The 23,085-nt window shown below is 35.5% G+C and overlaps 1 protein-coding gene across 2 annotated transcripts in view; it reads right to left on the bottom strand.

Annotated features, from left to right (window-relative positions):
- The window catches only part of LOC122716601 (BTB/POZ domain-containing protein kctd15-like), a 40,158-nt gene extending 21,945 nt beyond the window's left edge, over positions 1-18,213 (bottom strand). Inside the window, exon 1 of one of the 2 annotated variants that reach the window (XM_043939849.1) lies at positions 18,020-18,213. The gene's annotated coding sequence lies outside the window, so the exon portion shown is untranslated. Of the gene's footprint in view, positions 1-344; positions 412-18,019 lie in introns of those variants that run through there. The other variant, XM_043939850.1, reaches the window with a different exon arrangement.
- Between the last annotated feature and the right edge of the window lie 4,872 nt (positions 18,214-23,085).

Raw genomic sequence — 23,085 nt, 5'->3', positions numbered from 1 at the left:
TTTCAAAAGGAATGAACAAAGAAATCGCAATTTGAGTAATTGTAAAATATAATTTTCCTATACATCATATCTTCCCTCAAAGTTTCGAAGGATACTTCGCTCTTTTTTCTCATTAATCTTCGTTTTAAGTAAATTCGTAAATTTAATCTTAAAAAAAGCCACGTGTAATTAAATTAATTCGAAAGAAAATTGTTTTTGATTGATTTCCATCACTATCGAACAAATTACGTTAGCGAATTGCATCGTTGACGCATTCCTAGTTCCGATACGGATACAGGGATACATAAAATTAGAAAATGTTGTAGGGCATTGGTAACACCGATACTCAAACAGCGGATACGTACGTACAACAAGTGTGGACCCACAATTACCGAGAAGATGGTCGTGGCCGCTTTGTGTCCTCTTGTGTGCACAACGGCGAGGCACCCCGCTTCAAGTGACCAGCCGCATGCACGTGTGCCAAGATGAGTATACCCGGGGGGAATCTGTGAGAAAGGGTCTAACACGTTCTGAGGACATGCGCGTGTCCTCAGCGCGTGTACGACGTCGCAAACTAGAAGTCTGCCGGTAAGTTTGCGTGGACGTCGTCGAATTACCGGAGGGCATCGCGGTATGCAAATTCTCCCTGTTGTCGGCCAATCGAGCACGCGTTTCCGCAAAACGTGTCGTTCCACGTGAAAATTCTCTCGAATGGGGATCACGTGATGGGGAAAAGTGATCGAGAATCGCTTCGCAAAAAATTAATTTTTTTTCTTACTTTTTTATCGCGTTCTTTTTTTCTTTCATATTTTACTGAAATAATTATATCAACAATTTATTTACCAATATCAATAAATATTAATTATATATGAAATTTTGATTCAATTCTTAATATTTTTTTAATAATAAGTTATTTCAGGATTTATTTTATCATTATATATTATTGCCCCGATATTGATATTGCATTTTGATCAATTATTATAAAAGATATAAATTCAACATGAGTGTTTCAACTTATTTATATAAATGGAGCTTCATTTTATTTTGTAATGATATATATTCGTATTATAAATATATTTTATTATTCATTTAAATTAAATAGAGTATGAGGAATTAAAATTTTAATTTTATTAATATAGAAAGCAGTAGCATTTATAGATTATGTTTTACCATGAAGTCAAAATATCATATTGAGGAGTAGAATAGTAATTATTAATTTATTATCAGCAATTCCTTGTATACAATTGTCTTTGAGGTGGATTTTCAATTAATAATGTGTTATATAATTTTTCGCGGATTTATGTAATCTTTATAGGCTATACGCGATTCTAATCGAAGAAATAACGAGTATTATATTACACGACAAGTGTAACGTGTCGCGGGTGTAATGTTTTCGTATTCGAAATTTCGGGTTAATTGCGATTCGTTGTCCATCCTCGTTGAAGAATCGACCGTGAAAATTTAATAGTCCATTCATTTGGATGTTACAATCCCTTTACACGTATGTGGACGCATTGAGAAATAACGAGATTGCAGTGTAAATTGATAAAATCGTACAATGTTAATTTGGTTGGGAATTGACGGATTTCCATTACGTGATTTCATTACGACCACGTCGGCCTTCCGCTGAATAACTTTCATAATAGAATGGTATTTTCGTGCTTGTTTACGTATTCCATTATCGATATTATCACAATAATATTATATTTGTTGTACCATATCGGCAAAATATCGAATTAAAAAACGAGGAACAAACAATGTGCTCTCATATATTCGAATATATTTCTCTCGATATTTCTCTCGTCTGATCGAATTATTCGCGAAGTCGATATCTCCTGTCTTAATATCGAATCAAAATTATTCAGTCCAATATAATCCCATAATTATTCTGATTCAATTTTACTTAATACAAACTATCCTTTTTTATCTTAATATTTTCATCAATCATTCTCAATTCTGATTCAACTTGTTATTATTTATTTGCTATATAAAATGATACGAATGAAAATAATCAGAGTGATTAAATAATATTTCTTATAAAATGTGATTTGATTAATTTTATCTCTTAGAACTTAATCATTACGATCAGAATTTGCGGATTGTTTGTGCATAAATCATATTTTTACGAATACAGAGAAAGTTTAAAAACCAAAACCTGTTTCACCTACCAATGAATATTATATTTTTACATCCTAAATCCACGAATGTACGAGTATTAAGATTTCCAAAAAAAAAAAAAATTCATCGAAGCATCTCAAAATCGTCGCAATATTCATATATATATATATATATATAAATTCAAGAGAAAATGGAAGCTTCGATTATAGATTACGAAAAGACGCGAGCGATGTTCAACTCGTTGCACAGATCAATCGTACGTACTTACACGCGTGTAACGTGTGGTTGTGTCTGTTCTCTGCACTCAGAGTCCGGGAGCGGTGAGGACACCGATGGCTCGAGGCCACGGCGAATGCAAATTCGAAAATGCCTCATTTTCGTTCGCGAATAGCATTATTTTAAACGCCTCGGGATACGTCGTGGTCAGAAGTCGGGACTTCTCTCCTCTCTCTGACGAGGCTACCGCGGGAACAGCGCTTCCTTTTTTTTTTTTTCTTTTCTGCTCGAGGAGAGAACACGGTGGGCACGGGTGGTCTTGATCGCGAGGGATACGTCGTGTAAGCTTTCATTCGAGCGAGAACAGTGGAGCTGAAGCTGTAAATAATAATTCTTAAAAGGGATCGGACTTGTACAAGTTTTCATTCTCTCAATTTCGACAAGTCGAAGTTATGTCTCGTAAATTTGATTATTTTTTTTTTTTGATTTTGAATTATGAGTTATGATTTTTCATGATGGAAGCGATGATCCATGTGCATTTCCAAGTTGTTGCATTCTGTTTGAATGTATATATATATATATATATATATGTCTATGAAAATCGAATTTAATTGTCATTTGAAACGAGTAATGTTAAATTATGATATAAAAAATACGAATATAAAACATTTTTTAAACAAATGTACGATAAAGAGATATTTAGGAAGAAAGGAAAAGAAATATAAAGAGAGATAAAAGTTCTGTTGAGTATAGAATGATAAAGATGGCGAGGAAGAGAAAGTAGAGAGTGATAAAGAAGAAGATGAATCCTATATGAATATTAGTAACAATTAATTAATTTATTCATTGTTCCTTTCCTATTTATCAATTCCTCTTCCTTTCCTTCCTTTGTATATATTTTACATATTTATTTATCGTTCATTTGTTAGAAAAGTTTGAAACATTTTGCATTCTATTGAGATAAATAATAGGCCAAGCTCCGAGAAAAAACCATTTATAAATAATTCGAGTATCAGATGTACGTATTATTCGAATTTTTAATATTCTTGATGATGCTTTTATTATTAGACTCCTAAGAAAATATTTATCATTCGTTTATCCTTTGACGAACAACGACAACGATTTGTAAATTAACGAAATAATTCGCTCATAATGGCACACCTCTTTTAACGTAAACGTTTAAAAAGTTATCCGCGCTACATTAACGCGTGCATCTGTTCACCGACATGTTTCATTGACCCTTCGTGTTCGTAAAACGACTATAAATACGTTCACCTATACGCGAGCTTTGCATCGCAAATACCCGTGGCTCATTAACTTCCTCTTTGCGTTTCGTTTGCATCGATTTTCAGTGGCGACCAGTCTGGGACCATCTGGTCTCGAGAGTTGCCTCGCTCTTGATTCACAGCTGCTCTCGTACAAGAACCGCTTTACCGCGAGGAACGTTTCGATTGTGTGTCGATTACGATCAACAATCTGTTGTTGCCAATTACGTCCGCTCGCTTTCATGCACGTGTTCCGTGTTGGATTTCAAACATCGCATACTTTGTACTATTTAAGAGAATTTATTCAGTCCAAATCCAAATCCAATTTCTTTTGTCCGATTTTTAAAATTCTTCTATTAAATTCGAAATTATATCTTTAACGCTTCGATACTTCTTTTATTATTCTTTTAAAATTTCGTGACTCGAAATACGAAAGGATTTTAAATCAGATTTTGAGTTTTATATATATAAAAATACAACGATCGAAAGTATTCTAATAATGAAACGATTATTTCTTTGGAAGAATAATTTCTTTCTTTAAGTTTCTTTCAGTCGAAAAAATTTAATTCAAAATTATTTCGATTGGTGTTACCACACTACTTGTTCCAGCAACTATTTTCTAAAACTAATTTGACATCTCTTCAACAATCTTCTTCGTAAGAATCTCCATTTCGTTTTCAACGAGACCTCAAATAATCCCTCATTAACATGCTCGTATACAACGATCATTTCAACACACTATACAATCACAGCTTCATTAGCCTCCTCTAAATCCTCGGAAAACAATGGCCGGCACTTTCACCAAGTTGTAAAAGACGCGTTCAAATAAAACGCCATTACTGTTAACTACACACCACTTCTTACGTCACCTCCGTAATCGTCACTCGCGATCGCTTTTCAGAAATGCTTCGCCACAGTTACAGAGTCCCTTGTGTCTGCTCGCTCTCGAAATTATTTCGTTCACCTCCTTCCCCTCCTCTCCCAATCCATTCTCCATCCTAGTAATTCCGGTACTCGGTTTCACAGAGTCATAAATTTTCAGGACGAGCCACGCGACCATCGACAAAGGAAGAACGGGGTTGGAAAGACGTTAACGACCCTCGCCGATTCTGGTACCAGTCGTAAGCGTCTTTTCAGAGAAATTAGTCGGCGTGAACCGTCGTTATTTAAGCTCGAACACTCGCCCGTTTTAAAGCGAATTCTGCTAATCTGTCACGTATCCTCCATTGCATTTCTATCCGGCGATGAGGATTTTACGTTTCACATGGTGGTTCGAATTGAAAAATTCGGTGATATTTTTTTTTTCTTTTTCTAGAAAAATAATTATCGATATTTTCGATATGTTTATTTCAAAATTTAATTTCATTCTGTCATTGTAGTTTAGAGTTAAGATCAAGCAATCGATGTTCGTTTTATTATTTAAATAGAGTTCTCCAATAATCGAATTTTGATTAATTGTAATAACAATAAATATTTTATAATCGCAAAAAATTTGGGATTACTTTGCAATTATCAAATATATCCTATCTTTTATTAAAACTGCAATCTTTAATTATTGTTGTTTTCAACTGTTACGATTGTTTTCTAAATTTCTGAATGAATATATACATTTTTTCAATCGTTATTCTTAATCTTGTTAGATCTTACATGTTTCATTAAAAATTCGTATTATTATTATTTAATTAATATTTTCATTTTCAAGATCGATAAACATTTAGAAAATAGAATATCGAAAAACTTGATTTTTTTCGCAAAATGTCATTGAATTTTTTTCTTTTGAATTCTGTTCTTTTAAGTAGAACGACACGATTGAATTGTTTGTATTTTACGTTTTCTACGTGGATCAGCGACGCGTGAAAACGACTGCGATTTACGTTTTTACGAACGTTTCTCGCTTCTGTTCCTCGTTCACGTTGAAATTATCGCGTGATGGAACGAGAATAAATCGTGAGTTCGATTAATCGAGTATCGATCGAAATCTACGGATTCTCGAGGATAGAAGAAGAAAATGGATTCTTTTTAACTTGATAAATGAATTTTCGATGCTATAGCGGATCTGGGACAAGAGTTTATCTTAAATAAAGTGGTTTTTATCAAAGAGAAAAAGTAAAAACAAAATTATTCCAGCGTTTAATCCGATAACGATGATGGGATGTCGATGACTCGCGTTTTGCCAACTTGAATGATTGGAGAACGAGGTTTATACGGATCGAATGACAATTTTCTACCGATTTGTGATGCATATAAATTTTTACATTTGGATGACATTTACAACTTGCAGTTTTGTTTTTTAATAAAAATGTAAAAAACAGGTGGAACGTGATCTGTTTATGCATTAGGATGATTCATCCGATAGAAATAAATTCGTGCAAATAAATTCTGAATTATACATTTGTTAGAGGCTTATACAAGTCTGTATACAATATTCATATATTCATGGAATATAATTATGTAATTTCGATTCTTTAAACTCTTATGTCAATACACGGATATTTATGCATTCTTTAATTGCATTCCTTAAGACAATATTTAAAATTTTTAATTTTCATTTTAAATTGTATATAATTTTATTATCAGAAAATTATTGAAATCAGTTGACCGCTGCTGAAAATCTTGTAAAAATATATATCTTAAGATTATAATATCTTGCATAAGATTGAATATTAACATAAGGATAGAAAGTCTTCAGAAATAAAATTAAATTTTCTCCTCGATAACAAATGCACGTTCTTTAAAAAATCCAGAGCCAATTATCATCGAAAGAAATACTAAAAAACTTCAACCTAAAAAAATCCATAATTGCATCTAAAAATATAATATTTGAAGAATCGAATAGAAAATTTCTACTTAAGCTTGGTTTCTCTAGAGAGCATCCAACGAGGATTGTTTCGTCCATCGATTCCTTATCGCGTTTTTTTACGATCACCAACTCATCAGGATCCGTTCATCCAAGACCTTGACTGACAGAGCTTCCTGTTACCGAGCTTTCGCGCTGACCTACATCCGCCAGTTTGCGGGTAACTCGTTGGATTCGTTGATTGAAGATCGGTGATGGAATGGCAGTTATTACGAAGTTTAATAAGCGTCGGTGTTTCCAGCTAGATAGATGAAGCCTTCTTAGTTCATCGTGAGCACGTCAGAAAGGATGTGATGTAATGAAGATGAAGAAGGGAGGAAGGACGAGGGAGGGAGAAGTGGAAGAGAAGTGGAGAGGAGAAGAAGTGGATGGGAAGGTGTCGCGTGTAAAGTATGATCGCGAGGGGTTTGAGGGGAAGGTTGTAAAACGACGACGATCACGTTGGATTATAAACGTTTCTTTAGAAAAGGTAATCGGGTAAAAGCAATTTTCGTTGATGAGCGGGGAAGTTCAACGTAATGATTACTTCAATTTTTTGGCCACTTGTAACCTGTAAGAATTACGATAAAATTTCTGAGTGCAATTCTTCACTACTCGTTTTAAACGGTGATTCTTAATAATCGAAATAGAATTATTCCCTTTCAATCGTACGTTATTTTTCCACCTCGATCGTAAGGAACGCAAATTTTTCCAACTAAATTTTCGCTGAAAAAAAAGAAAGAAAAAAAAAGAAACGCACGTGCATCCGCGAATGCGTCACGCACGAAAGAGGCGGCAAATTCAAAATGTCAACGGCGACGCGGACCGTGAAAGGAAGACGTGGCAAAAAGTTGAACACGAAAGAAGGAGGTAATGTCACCGAAGGTGTAACGCGAAAGAAACGAAGAGGCGTTCGTGTATTCATTGCCCCGTCGATTATCCCGTGTACGGTTGCGCGAATAAAGGAAAAAAAAAAAAAAGAAAAAAAGAAAAGGCGAAGAAAAAGGTTGACGCGGAGGGCAGAAAGGTGGGCACGAGATAAAAGAAGGAAAAAGGAAAGGGAAAAAAAAGGAGGGAAAAAAGAAAAGAAGGCGAAAGAAGGGAACGAACGAGGAGAGTGGCTCCTTTCTTTGGTGCATGCACCGTGTGCTTCGATAGCGGATGGTCGAAGCGCGTGCCGACCGGTTTGGCTTGCGCTCGTAGTTACCACGAACATTTATATATGTATATATATATGTAGGTAGTCTGAAATTTATCGATGCCACGGCCTGGCACGTAGTCTCTCTCATCCTTTCAGAGCACACGCCAGCGCTTGTCGCTTAATTCTCGTTTAGAGGAGGTTCAATTAAGCCGCGATACATCATGGAAAGGTAACCACTATCGTTCTTCTATTAGGATGGATATGAACACGTTCCTAGCTAAATATCTTTTTTCGAAATGCAAAATGCACAAAATGTTTACGAAATAATACGAGAAGGATTAAACTAGTGACTTATTTCTAGTTTCATTGCTAGTTACTTTTTTATTGTCTAATATTATTTATGATTGAAATTAGTTTACCGAAAAGAAACGTTCTTATTCTTTTTTTATAAATAGATAATTTAATTTAATACGTAGGATTATTAAATCGAGTTAAATTGATTAACTATGGATTTTTTTTGTAATTATTTTCACGACAGCATTTTATACATACATGTGTGGTAAAAGTTACAGATTGGTAGTTTCAATTTTTAATTAATGTTAATCGATATATTGGCACATTGACGATCCATTATCAATTTTATCATTCCAAACAACGTTAATTTTCTTCCAATTCCGAAGAAACGGCGACAACGTGCATAGAAAGCTCTAAACGTTCGTCACATTTGCCACCACACCATCCTACGCGTTTCCTGTGATTTACGACACTTTCGCGGATAAGTTTAATCGCGTCAACTCTATCAGGCACCGTGGATAATTTATCCCCGCCTTGTAATTTTTCCCCGAAAAACTTAACTGCCCGCTTCGCCTACGGAGTATCCCCTTTATCGGCGAATAAATTCCACGCGAGCTTTTATATTTTTCATTGATCGCGAGGAGCGTGTAACATATGTGCACATGTGTTGTCGACCGACCGCGATGTAAATCTTTCGGCGAGCGTTTCAGTTAACATAAAAAACCGAATGTCTATGTGTACCCAATGTGTAGTCTGTCCGTGCTCGAACGATCGATTACACGTTTTAAGGATCCCAATTACGCGTATTGTGTAAAGTTTCGATCTTCGATAAATTCAAAGATGTTTCACTATTGATCCTCAATCTCGTATGCGACGCATTTTTATCCTCTTTTTTCTTTTTTAGTCGATTATAAATACATATATTTCTTTTGACGAGGTAAAAAATTCAGTTATCGAAGAAGCTCTAAATTTAAACTTATCAAATCGTCTACATCGGATTATATAACGAAGCGGACGTTATTCATTATTCGATATTTTCCAATCAAGGAATGATCGCTATTCTCTATCTAATGAGCATAAATTATCGAGACCAGTTGGAATTATTACCACCAGCAAAAAACGATCCTATTATCGCTCAATTATATCTCCAATATGCAACGTGTTTCGCGAGTGCATCCTTAAAAAATCGATCGAATACGATACACGCGGAGAACACGTTTTCTCTCGAACGCCGATCGTTTAACGAATTTTATCGCCAGAATCGGATATAATTCTGCCACGGGAGGATTTCTTGCTCGCGTGCCAACAAAAACGGTGCCTTCTAAACGCTTGTCGCGAGCCAATCTCCTTTTATCCTCGAATAAATTCACTCGATTTTTTTATTAATTCAAAATCGCGAGTGACAGGAGGACACGAGAAGAATCTTTCAAGTCGAGCTTCGTGCTCGTGTTGTATCGCCACGTACTGATGGCTAATATAAATATATTGTACAAAGTATTCAAAAATTTAAGGAAAGGAAATTCTAAAAATTAAATCAAACGGGAAAGTTGATAAACAGTTTGGCAAGTTTTTGAAACATGTTGCTATATAATGTATTGTCCTTTTGTCTTTTTAATAATATATTGCTTTGTGTATTGAATATTTAACATTATTATACTGCATATAATTTCAAGTTTTTTTTCACATTCAATACGTTCTACTTGAATAATCGATTTACTTGAATAATCGATTGAATATTAATTCGAGGAGGCTCGGTATCAGTCACATTTTCTATCAACTAAATAACTATTTCAATGTAATATCTAATTTCAATTTTGCAACAATAGAGAAACTTTTAAACTCATTCATCTTTCAAATCCTCTTAAATTAATATTATTAAAAAAAAGAAATCATCAAAAACGATGGATCATATCATTTACATCTTACTATGTATAAAAGGATGATCTTAATTATTTCATTACAACTAGCATGGCCATCGATTTCTAATCGACAAATACCACATACACATATATGCACAAACACAATTGCAATCGTACGTATATTGACATCATCGGTTTAATCAAGATCACCCTGTACATGCATATCTACCTACGACGAGGTTGCACGCCGTCGTTACTTGGACACCAAGTATTCATAGAGGCCCACGTAACAGGCCGAGAAGGCACTCCCGACACGCGCCAATGCGTGTCTTGCTCCATTTCATCCTCGCCTATTCCCACCACTTATGCTCACCTACTTACCCTACGAGACGGAAACTCTGACCGAGACGTTGGCGAGTTGTCGAGCCGCGGCCGAGATTGGAATTTCATGCAACACCATGCCTCTTGCAACACGCGCCGCGATTGACCAGCTGCGCTCGTATCTTGCAGTTTCATTCTTTCTTACCTCTCCTTGCTTCCTTAATTTCGTGTCGACACTTCTCTATCCGATGTTGCGCGCCATTATCCATTGCTTTTCCATTGCTTTTCCGTTGGCACAATGGTACAATATGTATGGAATACAAAATTTAAAGTTTTTTAATGGTATATTATTGTTGAAACAATAAGGTAGATTGAATGGTGTACGTTCTTTCTTTTGCGTATTCGCGTATTGTGTAATATGAAAATTGTTATACGTTTCTTAATATTCAATAATTTTTTGATACAGTTTGTTGTACAAATTTAGATATGAAGTTGTGTAATTTGTTATATATATATAACGAATATACTTTATGTTAAGGATTTTGTGAAAATTATATTTTGAAAATATTCGTGATTTTATCTATGGTAGTGTATGCGTTAATTTATTGGAAATTTAATACGTATTTCCTTTATGAAAGATTTTCTTTTCTTCGTGATTTTTATATACAGGTAAACGATTCTATATAAAATATATAAAATGTATACTTTAATTGCAGGTTTTCGTGTAAAAGGATTTCTTTTATGTAAAGAAATTCACGTGAAAAGATTTACATTATCGATTTTGAAAATCAACTATTGAAGATGTTATTATTTTGCGTGAATGAATTTTCTTAAGTTTCTATATATCACTGCTTTATCGTTAAGAAATTTCATCATGAAATTCAAGTGATTGATGCAACGTACAAGCGTTTTTCTTCTTCTTCTTTTTTTTTTTTTTATTACAGAAAATTACGGATATTGCGTAAATAAAAATTTTCATATTATTTTGCATTCTAGATTCTACATATTACTTTATTACGTTGTGAGTTATAGTATTTGCGCAGTCATTTTCTCACAACTTTGCGTCTCTACGATTCTCTTACATTCTACTTACACGCACGTTATTTTGTAGAGTTATGGAGTTTGCGTAAAGAGTTATTTTCTTAAGAAAATCTATGTTCACGCGGTATCCACGGTATTCACGTGAGATGATTCTACTTACACGCGTGTTGCTTTGTCGTTGGGGATTAAGGATTTTGCATAAAGGAATTTTGTCGTGAGAAGAACTTGGCGTCGCTTTATCGTTTTATCGCTTTATCACTTTACGTTTAGAGACTTCGCGCGAAGAAATATCTTTGCGATTCTGTGTATCGTGATACCACTTTGCCAATTGGATGAAAATATGCATAAATTTCTTGCGATTCTTTTTTCTTTTCACTCGTGAATGTCATCCTATTATGCTTTGTAATCGATTTTTAAGATTTTTTTTAAAATTTAAAAGTGTTTATTTATGTTCTTACAGATGATTCCGTAGATTTATTGCTTTAACATTAAATCTTGTATTCATTAATATGATAATCGAATGCTATTGAATAGTGAATAAAAAAAATTTTCCAAAATTAGCTTGTAAAATGTAGTTTCAATTACTTTAAATAACAATTTGTGATATTAAATTTTAGAAAAAAATTCGAGGAGAATTCCAATGACGCAATTTGGACTTTTAGATTTTAGATCGTTAGAAGCTTATTAATCTTTACTTTCATTTCTCTACTAACATTTCAATATTCCATCTCTTTATTTATAACAAATATTTTTCCACTTTACTCGCGTTTCAATTCACTTGAATGTTCATGTGCACGGAATGCATAAACGGAAACTTATCGGCAAATCTGACACGTGTATCGCGTCTATATCTCAAACATTCTCACGATCCGAAGATGTATCCGTCAACGAGGATCCCGAGAAGCGCAGTTGGCGAACGATCGTGCTCTTCAAACGGACAGGGAGATACAATTTGGAGAAGATCGATGGATGTGGGAACAGTTGGATAGAAGCGATCGTTGTAATTAATCGATTCGATAAAATGCAAGAGGAATACCGCGCAGTCGGCGGTCTTGATTTTATTGCTTTGATGATCGGCCGATGTCTATGCGTTGCTAGATGTTACATGCAGGTATTTTGTAATCCGACTTTCTGTTCTGCAATCTGCGTTACGTGTACTTCGATCTTCCTCGTCCGGGAGAAGATGGATCAATGGATGTATCGAGATCGAGTGCATCGACTACTGTAATTCCACGGACCACAGTAATTTATTACGATTATTTTAATTCAGCCTTATCGTTTTCAACGATTAATCAATATCGTGTTCTCGAACCCATTAAATGAGACACCATCGAAAGTTTCATTAAAATCTGTTTGATTTGGCTGGATCATAAAATCTAAATGATGATCGAATTTGATTAAAATCTCTCCTCGATTATAATAGCCAAACGTTTCCCCTTTCCTCTTCTCTATAACGATTTTTCCTAATTTTTCTTGAATTCCAATCTTCGTTTTCGTAAACATTCGAATAATTTGCAATTCTCCATAGAGAATAATTTTATCACGGTGGAACGATTAGTAGGATTATGAATTAATATACGATGCAATTATATTAAGATAAATAACGTTAAAAATTATGGGTTAAAAATAGTGAATCTTAAGAGAATTTCTCGATCCAAAAGTTAAGAATAATTGTTCCACTTAAAGTTAAATGAATAACTTGGATTATCGCGAATTAAATAATTCCTAATGTAAAATAAAAATTTTTTCGTGAAATCGATATCGTTATTTTACATTACTCCGATTATTAGAATTCCAAATTTTACAAAAATAAATCCTAACGTACATATAAATATTTTCATATCTCGTTACCCAAAGCTCAAAAAGCGCCATTAAATAAAACAGTAAAAACAGTATCCACAGCTTCATAAAACTCGAAAATTTCAAACGTCCACTCGTTTAAACGCTTCATTCTCCATATCTCGAAAAGAGAATTTTTACAAAAAAAAAAAAAAAATAATAAATAAATAAAATCTTGAGAAAGCCTACGAAACGCTTCATCGAATAAAATAAAATCCTCGTGCACAGCCTCGAAAATTTCCATTTGTACAAAGGCGGACACAGGTCCATCCCAAAGAAAGAAAAAAGAAAAAAGGAATAATGTCCTTTCTGCATAAACACGATCACATCTCTTTCTCTCTCTCTCTCATCGAATTCGAAAGCTTCCGTTCGCATACACACACACACACACACACATATCTGACAAGGGAAAATATTTACGGGAAAATTTTGCCGTGGGTGGGAGCCAGGTTCATGAATAATTTCAGTCCGCAGGAGACTCGTCAGCCGTCGGCCAGCCGCCCAGGGCGCTCGGTTCTAATTACGGCAACTGCAGAGCTCGTCTAAGCCCGGGGCGATCCCTCGGGTCAGTTTCCAACCCCCCTCCGGTTTTCCTACCCCAGCACAATTTCCACAGAGTCCACATCCCTTCCACGTCCGTTCTCTGAAACGCTGCTGCCGCCGCCGCACCCCTCCTTTCCTCCCTCCTTCCTTCTCCACCTACGGCTCCCTTCACCACCACCTACCACCCTTCCTTTTGCCAACGTCGGCCGGGATGCATGGTGGCGCGGCAACGGTAACCGGTTTCAAAAGTTTGAAAGCGTTCTCGCTGCTGCGTTCCTCGATCGAGGAACGAGATGTCGCGGAATAGATGTATATATGTATGTATATATACGTGTTTCGAACGGTGAAACACGTTGAATTTCGTGAAGAGAGAAAGAGAGAGAGAGAGAGAGAGAGAGAGAGAGAGAGAGAGAGAGAGAGATTGTTATTGCAGTTTTTGTTATCGGTCGATATCGTCGCTTTTTTTTCTTTTTTCTTTTTTTGGAGTAAGATATCAAGTGGATTTCGTTCAAGTGTATACGAGACGACGATTCATTTCGAGGGATGATATTAGAAGAGAGACGTAGTTAAGAAAAATTTTTTAGACTTTAAATGAAAAGGGGTTTGAATGGTTCGAAATCGAGATTCGAAATTGTTGAAATGATGGTTGATTGCGAAAATAAAACTATCAATTTATTTGCAAATAAGATTATATAATATATAGGAAACACAAATTCTTCTAAACTAATAAAGATTCTCTTAATGCCATTACACCCATCAATGGATTTTTCATTACAACGTTAAACATGGCACTCGAGGAATCGAATGAATTTACATAACATACCAGTAGACACTACTTTCTTTAGTGCATAATAATTTTTTAGTCTATCGAGTATATATAAGACGATGATAAACACGAGTTGGAGCCATCGTCAGCCCATCGCCGTCTTGTACTTTCATAAAAATTTAACTACTATTATTAAAACCTATTATAAATCAAACAGAATGTTCGAACGCTTATAAACAGAAGGAATATATACAAGAGAAAAGAAAGAAGAAAGGAAAAAAAAAAAATGGAAATCGAAAATAATTTTACGACACAGCCATTCGCTAATTAAACCGGAGGTGCACGGAGGCCATCGATTCTCGAATCTCTCTCTAGCGCAGAATACACAGAACGTCAAAGCGTCACGGATCGGTCGTAATTGAAAGTTACTCGATATCGCGATTGTCAGACTCGTGACTGATGCGAGTCTCGCCACGGGGCTAACCGGATCTTCGTAGGAAAGAGCCCCGATACACCCTGATCGATCTATCAGCCGGATCGATCGCGTGGAACGGTTAAAACGAACAAATTTCATGGTAACAGTCCTCGTGGCTTCGTTATTAACGATATTAAATGGATCGAGGAGGATAACACACGTACAACTCGTCAACTCGTTGCAACCTCCTTTATCGAAGAATGTCCTCGTTCATTGCATTTTGCCAATCCTCGCACGAGTTCCGGAATTTTAAACAGTGAACAAAATAAAGGGAACTTTGATTTCGTATATTTCAATTTTTTATATGAAATTCTCGTTCATTGCATTTTGACTCCTCCTCCTCCCCCACTATCAGAGTTTCAAAATTTCCAAAGGTTTAGAGAAACGGAAAAATAAATAAAAAAAACTATACATATACGAAGGAAGATAAATGTCGTGCACACCGTCATTTTGTCATTTTCATGCACCATGGAGGAACGCGTTTCCTACAACCGTGTTGCGGGTTGAACCGTTATCTCGTTTTGTCACGGATTGCCACGGATCCCTCCGGATGACAGGCCGGTAATTATTTCAGATAGCAGGGAACGTCTTAACGAACTGGAACGTTTCTTCCATAGTTCGTCGCTTCCAGAGAGCTTGGAATCTTGCCCGATACGGTACGATCGGCTCCGCTATAAAACTCTGACACGCGAGAAAATTTAAAAGCTCGTTGTCGAGCTGGTTCTCGTAAATTTTCCTCGAAATCACGAAACACTTTCGAGCTTTTTTTATTTTCTTCTTTGCTTTTTGGTTCCTCTTTGCTTCCTCTTTTCCCTTCTTTCATTGAAAATAATTATTCACGTTGAATGCAGGGGAGAGAGGAAAGACGAATGTTTATCGATTCGTTAATTGACAAAGTCTGGATGCAAATCACGGATTTTTTTATGTCATTAAAATAGCAAGAGAAATTTATTAAAATAAGAATAACAAATTTCCAACTCAAAAAATTTTTTTAATTCATTTTTAATAATAAATATTCGTCACGAATTTTTCTGTTTTTCATTTATATATAATCACCTGTATTTCATTCGTATCAGAAATAATTAAAATATTAGAAGAATTATGACAATATCTTCAAAATAATTATTAAAACGCTCAATAATCTTCTTGTTTAATCTCCAAGGGAACATCGTGTTTGATTACACACAAAACCGTACACAGCCAAGTGTTCAAAGCCTATGCAATTTCAACTTCCCAATCTTCTTATATCATTTCTTGTTAACCATTGATAATCCACGAAATGGAATGAAACGATCGAGGGTTTATGCAACGTATATCGAGTTACTTCTTGCATTAGCTCTCGAAAGCGGATTCCATGCGACACAATATGTCACCGTTGGAGAACGCTAGATGCATAATTGATCGCAAGCATTGTTCGATGACGCCGGAATGCAGGTTACAATTGAGCAATTTCATTGTGCCTTCGGTGTTCTGCCATCCTATCGCTTCTGACCGTTCGAACATTGCTAACCCGTCGTTTCTTTTATTTCTTTTTAAAGTCATGGAGAGATCGTGTTAACATTTCCGTTTTTTTTTTTTCACGTTTCCTTAAATATTTTTCGATGAAGTAATATATGCTCATATACGTTGAACGACGAACCAATAGGTTAATCACGAGGTTAATCGTGATCAACGAGATAAATGCTTACTCGTCATCGCTCGATGCGTGATCGATTTATTTAAATTTGAATCACGAAGATATTGACATTTGACGGATATCAAGACGCTTAATTGGTGGATGGATTTATGTTTTCGGGTATTGATTTGTTAATTTATCGTGGATAAATTGTGAATATTTGTGAATAAATTAGAAAACACAATAAAATAATATAAAATGATCTTTATCGTGTTCGAAAAAAAAAATCTTGATTTACATTCTAATTGTATATAATATTATTAATAACGTATCGAATTTGCATAAACGTTTATCGCAATCTAATCGCAAGATTTCGCGAATTAAAGATTAAAAATGATATTGGAAAAGAAAAATAGAGATGAAGATGACTATTTCGAAAAATAGGAAACTTTTGCTTTTTTCTCCAATTTGAGTATCGACATGTACATATTAATTGTACATTCTATCGTTTTATGTCAATTGTAAAGAACGAGGGAAGGTTGCGACTGTAGAAAGCTGCATACGGCCTGCATAAAATTTCACTAAAGACGGGTTTAGCATTAGACGAGAGGTTTAAATTAGTGGCTGATGAGGAGAGAGGCATGTCGTGCGTTATCTGCTAACTATGTCTAAGCGGTAAATTCGCTAGATAGTTAATTGCCATGCAGTCAGCGCGAAAGTAAAACGATTGATTAGATAAATCACGTGATACGAAGATTGTTTTAGATCTCCAATTGCTCTATGGAATTTAATATTTAGAGTCTCTTTCTCTCTCTCTTTCTTTTTTTTTTTAAATCAAATATTAATGTTACGATAACGAAATTGTAAATTTAATATTGTTGGAACAATGTTAGAATATTTTAAACTTTGAAATGCTTGCGTGAAATGATTTATTATTTTAACTTCTGAAGAAAAATATAAGAAAAAACGGAGCATGAAATATATTTATGGATTTTTCTATTCTTTTTTTGTATATACCACGATACTTTTCACTACTTATGTTTATTATTTTTATTTGGAATATAATAAATGATAATAATATTATTCATAATGATTAAAAATTATACAAGTATCAAAAATTCAGTTTTCAACTTTTGAACAATAAAGAATTTCACGATAATTATTTAAAAAAAGAACTTTTTCACCAATTTTTGAACAATTTTTTCAAAAATGCATATAATTGTCGCTCGATTGATTTAATTTTCGAGATATATATTTTCGAACGAAACAAAATATGTTATGTTTGTATCGAAATCGTGATTTGTATCCAATATAATTTTTGATTGAATTTTTTATTCATTTTCGTTATACGTCTTAATTGCTTGACATTATATGTTTACATATAACAGAGAATAAGTAACGATTTATATTTAAGAAAAATTCTATATAATAGTATAGCAATTTTTTTTTGCAAATATCTCGAAAATTACCGCAATTATTTATGCATATTAATGCATTATATGCAATTATATGCAATAATTATATGCACAGAAAAAATCGTTCAAAAATCATAAAAATCTTCTTGAGCCTTTTTTTAAATAATTTCACGAAGAATTTAACGTTTCTACAACGAATTACATTCTCAAAAATATTATAAAAATTCCACTAAACATTTGCACTATCGATTTCACGATATTCAATATTAAATAAAAATAAACATTTTATCACTCACCGTTTTTGACACGTGGGCTCCAGGTTGACGGTTGTTCTCGCGTCCACGAGGTCCCGAAAAAAAAAATCTTCCCGACTGCTCACCAAAAAAAAGTAAACTCAACACTTGAACCCACACGGTGCAGGTATCGCGCAATAGATTGTCACGCACAGATCCACGTGGTCACAGTTCACGTGTTTTCTTTCGATATGTAAACCGAGCACGACCCACACGTCACCGTAGCTTTAACAGAACTGAAGTGTCTTTGCCGGCGTCACCGCGTTCGCGCTACTTTCCCCACCACTCGTATCCCCACCACCTGCGGCTATCTCGACGTCAGCCTTATCCCTCTTTCCGCCGCCGCTCTCCAACAGCCGCCAGCGTTTCCCGTAAGCGCTCTGAGCTTGCAATCCTCTTCACCCTCGAGGTCACCCCACTCTACCGTGTGTCAATTGGCTTCAACCCCGTGGACGCCCCCCGGTCAATTCGATATTCGCGGTTATCATCGTTACAACTTCCAACCACGTTCTCTTCCACTATTTCTCTATTGCTAACTTACGTACGGTAAATGTTGAATAACTATTCCGAAATCCCATAGTGGAATTGAAATTTAATCTCGATTAGGAGGAAACGTTGCATAAATATTGATGAAGTTTTATTTTAATATTTTTGTTTTCTTTTCCTCTCACTCCAGTTCTTTTCTACGTACACCAATAAACTACGAAGATAACTCTGAGCTTTGGTCGAATTATATCGAGGTTAAATTTCAATCTTTAAATACTGTTATTATTATTAATTAAGCGCTAACTTAAATCCAGATTTTCGAATATTCTGTCCAATATTTATTGCATTTATATATTTTAATCAAAATATGCCAAACATACGTAGAAAAATCGTCGTCTTTGTGCAAAATAGATATATTATTCGATTCTCGTGATACGTCGAGAAGAAGTCCATCCTTCGCGCAGCGGCGAGGATGAATACCTTTTACTCAGTTGATCATCTGTGTGCACTTATCCAATCTTTTACCGTTCCAAGTTTCAGATGCTTATCAGATTCGATCGCGACGTTTAGATCCATCATACGATTTCGACGTACTACTTAGTTAGTTACTTTTCCAATACAACGTTCCGCGTGTGTAATTTGAACTCGATTTGCTCGTGAAGGATCGGCGGGAAAAATGGGGTTCGGTGGGGACAACTTTGTTGCGATGCAAATTTAATCAACGGAGAAACAACTTCATCCCGTTGCACGCCCGGGGTGTCGCGGTCTCTCCGCGTTTCGATCCTTTAATCCGATGTCTAGCTTTTTTAATTTAGATTATCGCGTTCGTCATCCTGTTCCTCGTTCTATTTCAACGGAGATCCTGGATTCTCTTCCTTTGGACGTCTCGCGGCCTTTTGATAACCGCCCCGAGCTCCTCTGTTCTTCGAGGAGGTTGGTCTTCTAGGACTTATCTAAGAATCGATATCGTTTTGTTTTTGCATAGCTCGTCGATTCAGATACCTAGATTGATGCACATCGTATGAAATTTTTCTTCTCTCGAATGAAATTTTTTCTCGAAATTACAAATTATAATGTATAAGAAACATTGCTTCATGTTTTTTTTTTCTTTTTTTTTTTTTTTAAGGATCATATATCATATTTATAATACATATGATTTTAGAATATAGTTCTCGCAATTTATTCATCTTCATAAAAAATAATGGATGGACGATATCTCTTTCAAATCTCTTTTTTATGTACATTCTTTAGTAACTTTTATGGCAATTTCTACAAGAAAATTGTATAAATGTTTTAATCGTTGATTCATCAGCGATTTTTTAATATTATTATATATATATGTCGTATAAATTTTATACGACATAACTTTCATCATGTAAATAGATTGCAGATGTTTATGTATTTATAAAAAATTTAAATATACAAAAATATAGAAAATGCACGTGATATACGAAAATTGATACGATTGTTTCATAAAAATTTCAATTTGCATAGTCTCGTAAATAATATTCAAAACTTTAGAAACAACCATTCCACGCGTCATGCACCAATTAACTCAACACATTATTATTTATACTTTATTATTCCTCAAACTCGTATTCTTATCGCACATAGGGAACGTGATATTTTTTTTCATCATAATCGAAGAGAAAAGAAACGGAAACGCGACCTCGGTGTCATGTAATTTTTCCACCTTCGAAAATAATTTGCTCGATAAACAATTTAGATAAACGGTTCTGTCTATCTGCCTCCCTTCTCCCGTATTTATTACCGCTTCCACTTAACGTTATACTAATAACAATAATTTGCGAATCCACCTTCAAGTTAACTAATGAGATATTTAGTATGCACGGTATTGCCCACCGCCTCCCTCTTCCCCTTCTCTCCCTCCTCCTGGTCGTGCTCACCCGTTCATTTACCTTTTTTAAGTCGGCCAAAGGAGGGGAGGGAGGGGGACGACGGTAATTGCGCGCCGCTATAAATTATCCTCAAGAAGCATTGGACGTGCGTCATTACCGGCGAGCAGGCGATATTGTCGCGTTTCGGAGTGATATCGGCGCGAATAAAAGGAATCGATGATTTCACGATTGAAATTACTGGTGCGGGGAAGTGAGTTGTCCGAAAGATTTATATACGAAAACAGGATCGAGCACCCTACGGGCCACTGTATCTTATCCCGGAAGGGGGTAATCTTCGATCGAATTACTACTTTTTTTTTTTTTCTTACTCTTCTTGTTGTATAAAAACTGTCTGTATAGGGCTAATGTATTTTCTTCTTCTTCTTCTTCTTCTTCACCACCACTGTTTACATACTGATCGATCGATCAAAAATTCGAATCATTTTTGCGCATACCCATGTATAAATATGCACAATCTGGTATTGGTATTTTGTTATTAATCCTTTATTTTTTTTTTTTTTTTTGATTCAGTTTTCGTTCAGAAAACAATTCGTGGCCGTAAATACTTAACGACAATGATAATTCAACTTGTACAAATTCTTCTTTAATTTAATTTCTCCCAAAATTTCTCTTTCCGCTTCTCTGAAAATTTTCCAGAACCAAACTAATAGATAGATCCATTCTGAGAACAATTTCCAATCTCTTCAAACTTGTTCCCCTCGAATCGAATTCTCTTCCAGACGTCCGGACAAGGTACGGTCGAAAAATCATACATGAGACAAAGGATAAAAGACAAATATAATCGGCGAGAGGGGGAGGAGGGGATTTCGAATAGGTGGTGGATTCTCGTGAGGCGAGGCTGGCTCGCCGAATCCGCAGCTGGAGCTTTTCCAAGCGAAGGGCCGGCCACCTTCGTCGGGGTATACCTCGTAAAGTTAGAGTTGGTACTCGGCCGATACGATTGGCCATCGGCCATCGAGAATAATGGGGCAGTTGGCGAGGGCCGATATAAAGGGAGGCAAGCCTCTCGGTGTCTGTCGTATTCGAGCCGCCCCGGGCTGAAACGGCCACGGCCGACAACATCGTTCCAGAATGCCCGGGGCACTTCCAAACCCACCGAACGGACGATGCTGCTCGCATACGTAAACGCTAACTTCGTCAGGGACAAAGTGACGCTCTCGTGTATACGTGCCACCACGAGTCGTGGTGGACAGGTGGGGAGGAGGGGAAAGGGGGTTGTTACTTCGCCATTTCGAGTAACATTCGAAATCGTTGGGCACGATCCGCGCCACGTTTTTGTCCACGGCTTTTTTTGCCGCCTCTCGATCGTTCGCTTCGGATCCTCGATCGAAGGGACGCGTTAAACCGGTGTCAGCAATCCGATTCCGCGATGATGATGCCATCTTCGTCAAAGAGGAGATCGTTCGTGGAAGCGAGTCGATGTTGAGCGATTTTTTTTTTTTTCAACGGGGAGATGATTGGGTTTGATGGTGGGAAGGGAGAGGAGAGGAATTGTTTTTCTTTTCTTTTTTTTCTTAAAGGCATTAAAGGGATCGAAGGAGAAAGGTTAAGGAAGGAATTTGATATATATATATATATATATTTGAAAATTCGGCTGTATAAATTAATTTTTATTAAATTAAAGGGAATATTGTGAAATGTATTCCTTTTTTTTTCTTTCTTGATCTAAGATGCTTTAGGATGGATATAAGTGAAGAAAGATCGAAGGAAAAAGTTTTTGTTTTATTTTATTTGAAATTGTAACTAAAAAATTGTATTGTCTCTTTTGAATTCTAAGAGAAAAATATAATGAATATGCTTTCTGTTTGTGGTTTATCGTATTGCGAAAGATTTTAAGTTTGCTTTTGCTACATCTGTTTAATAGAACATCGTAGAAAGGAGATCTTTCAAAGAGTACCATAAAGAGCACAGACTAACGAGAGAAGAATTAATTAGCGCGAATAAAGACGGTTTTGTATTAGTTTCTTTTCTACTTATCTAATTAGGATGAGTGAGTCAGAGCGATTCAGAAATTCGTAATATCGAGTATGTCTGTGTTTGGTGTTCCAGATCTACTTGACGATCGATAATTTATACTTTCTCTACTACTCTTCTAATTGTAGAATTGTAGAACGAATCAGAGATTTATATCTTCAATTTTTTTTTTTTTTTACAAAACATTTTCTGTTTTACAATCCAATATATTACCAAGACTGTATAATAATCCTTAAAATTTCCTAAATTTATTATTTTTAACAGAATTCAAATCTTCAAACTTCTAAGTTCTGTTCTTCTTTTCAAAATTACATTTAAATATCTAAACGGCTTCTTTTCGTATTCTAATCGCCAAATCTCATCAGAAATTAACTCGTCACATTTCCCTTCATCGTAATTCTTACTTACTTCTTCTTCGTTTCTTTCATGATTTCTCTCTCGCCTCCGTCCACAAAAACGCAACAAATCGAGCGGATCGTTCTTTTCGAGCGCGAGGAGACGAATGTACGTCGAATCGTCGAATCAACTGGCGTTCACAGTGATGGATCGATCCATCCATGTTCGTACGCGATCCACGATAGATCTCGTGGAACATTGCAAGGAGGGGGAAACACGATACGATTGCGTTATCTTTCTAATGGACTCGAGACGAGCACAGTTTACAGCTAGTTTTATCGGAATTGTCGTCGA

The sequence above is a fragment of the Apis laboriosa genome, unplaced genomic scaffold, assembly GCF_014066325.1.
Source record: "Apis laboriosa isolate Shangri-la unplaced genomic scaffold, ASM1406632v1 scaffold47_cov149, whole genome shotgun sequence".
Classification (NCBI taxonomy): Eukaryota; Metazoa; Arthropoda; class Insecta; order Hymenoptera; family Apidae; genus Apis; species Apis laboriosa.
The sequence above is the reverse complement of the archived record's forward strand: the minus strand, read 5'-3'. Positions and strand labels throughout refer to the sequence as shown.